We start from the raw sequence: 2500 nt of genomic DNA on the forward strand, positions 1-2500 counted from the left end.
AGGAACCATAACTGATTTAATGAGCCATTCGCGGTTTCACCTTAATGCGGCTTGTACTGAGACATGCATGGCTTAATCTTTGAGACAAGCATATGACTACTGGCAGGATCAACCAGGGAGCTGCGTCAACTAGAGCTGAGCAGCCGGCCGCCCGGGAGTGTGTCCCGGGGGCCCGCGCGAACACGCAAGCGTCCGCTCAATCATTCTGCAAACAGGAGGAGGCTGAGCTCCCCTGCACAATACACCTCGAAACCCTCTCAGGTCCCGGCGGCGCGCAGCGCCGTCCCAAGTACTTGGTCGGGTTCGAGAGAGGCGCAATCGCCCGGAGTTAGGCGAGTAGACGCTTTCGGTGCGACCACCCGTGCTCCCAACTGAGCTTGCCGCTGCCGACAGAGGCCCGGGAGCGTGCTGTCGTGGCATTGCCGGCGGGAGACAACACGCGCCACCTACGGTGACCGGCAGCTCCAACGCCAGCGCCACAGAAGGACAAAAGCCCCACTTGGGTGCCGAAGCGAACTCTCCCAGCACAGCGCACGCGCCAACACATCCGCACAGCTGCGATACAAACCACCAGCGAGAACCGCTGGGGCGACCGAGCAGCAGACGGCGTCGCGGCGCCGAGCGCCGGGCGGCGGCGCATCCTCAACGCACACAGTCCTCAATCGGACCAGCACACTGAAGATGTCCACCGCGCTTCGCACCGGGCCCGCGAGGACCTACTTTGGCCGCACGGCGCCGCGCGCAGGGTGCGCCGGCGCGCAGCTGCGACGCCTGCCGCGTCCGTCGGCCGGCGCGCCTGCCACTGGCCGCCCCCACCAGCCGGCTGTAGCGCGTGCGCCCACGCACCGCGCGGCCAGCACGCCGGGAGGCGCCCCCTCACCGGCCGGGGACGGTCCCACCCAGCCACCGCCGCGTATCGCTTCACACCCAGATGCCGTTCAGTTTCGTCGGCATGGTGGGTATCGCTGGAACAACCGGTTAGTACCTCAACCTATCGTCGCCATCACCGATTCACCCCTAGCGAGAACAACCGCACCACAACAGGTTACCATTTGTTCATTTGCGTAACTTCACCAGAAAACGCAGGCGTCCATCGCCATTTGCAACTTCAACGATTATTGCATGCCTGTGTCAGGTGTCACGCCACACTACGTCTGCCCACATACACGCAACAAAATGTGCACGCCTAGACAATACGTGGAAGGTGGCCCCCCGTACGTATGCGATGTCCATTGCTCGAACGACTGTCAACCGGCCTCTGTAGCATGTCGCAGATATGGAACGCGGTGCACCATGCCATCACGGTGTGTGAGGAGAGACGACTAGGTCCGAATACATCAACAGACAGCTCATGCTGATCGCCATCCACGGCGTCCGTTCCTCCCACACGTCTCTATGGCGTACCACACTGCAATCCAGCTCTCATAGGGAGACGACACGTAGCTGCGTGCACAATATTTGCACTGTATGGTCCGCCGGTTTTTGGGCGCAGTCGTTGTGCGGTCACACATGTGCCACGATGTATCATTCAGTACATAAGGACGAATGTGCAGTACAGATTGTGGTTCACGCGTACGACATCAGCGGACAGTTGACACAGGCCGCACCACAACGTAGCCTGAGTACGTCGCATGCGAAGGGCATTGAACATGCAAACTTCTCACCAACCAGCTTGCGAAGGCAGGGGGCAAGGTGGGGACGTGGGGAGGGGCGGCATGTACGTCCTGCTGCCATCCACATTACAGTGTACAGCAGGAGCATGTGGAAAGTGAGCAAGACTTGCAAGGTGTTTAACATGAAGCGATACACAGGGGTGCGGGCAGTGCGAGTAGCGAACTATATTGCGAGGGGTTGCGGGTGGGCAACACTACAGTAATTGAACGAGTCGTATAACAATTACAGAGCAGGTTTAGGCGACAACGTGGGTTACGTTAAGGCGACAACATGGGTTAGGTTAAGGCACAACATGGGTTAGGTTAAGGCACAACATGGGTTAGGTTAAGGCACAACATGGGTTAGGTTAAGGCACAACATGGGTTAGGTTAAGGCACAACATGGGTTAGGTTAAGGCACAACATGGTTAGGTTAAGGCACAACATGGGTTAGGTTAAGGCACAACATGGGTTAGGTTGAGGCACAACATGGGTTAGGTTAAGGCACAACATGGGTTAGGTTGAGGCACAACATGGGTTAGGTTGAGGCACAACATGGGTTAGGTTGAGGCACAACATGGGTTAGGTTGAGGTACAACATGGGTTAGGTGTAAGGTACAACATGGGTTAGGTTAAGGTACAACATGGGTTAGGTTAAGGTACAACATGGGTTAGGTTAAGGTACAACATGGGTTAGGTTAAGGTACAACATAGGTTAGGTTAAGGTACAACATAGGTTAGGTTAAGGTACAACATAGGTTAGGTTAAGGTACAACATAGGTTAGGTTAAGGTACAACATAGGTTAGGTTAAGGTACAACATAGGTTAGGTTAAGGTACAACATAGGT

At 56.2% G+C, this 2500-nt stretch overlaps 1 non-coding gene across 1 annotated transcript in view; it reads right to left on the minus strand.

The window, feature by feature from the left end:
• LOC124771075 overlaps window positions 1-119 on the minus strand; it is a 1909-nt gene extending 1790 nt beyond the window's left edge. The window contains exon 1 of the ribosomal RNA XR_007013283.1: window positions 1-119. This exon is cut by the window's left edge and continues 1790 nt beyond it. This is a non-coding gene — a ribosomal RNA (small subunit ribosomal RNA).
• Between the last annotated feature and the right edge of the window lie 2381 nt (window positions 120-2500).

This window comes from Schistocerca piceifrons, unplaced genomic scaffold (assembly GCF_021461385.2).
Source record: "Schistocerca piceifrons isolate TAMUIC-IGC-003096 unplaced genomic scaffold, iqSchPice1.1 HiC_scaffold_89, whole genome shotgun sequence".
NCBI lineage: Eukaryota > Metazoa > Arthropoda > Insecta > Orthoptera > Acrididae > Schistocerca > Schistocerca piceifrons.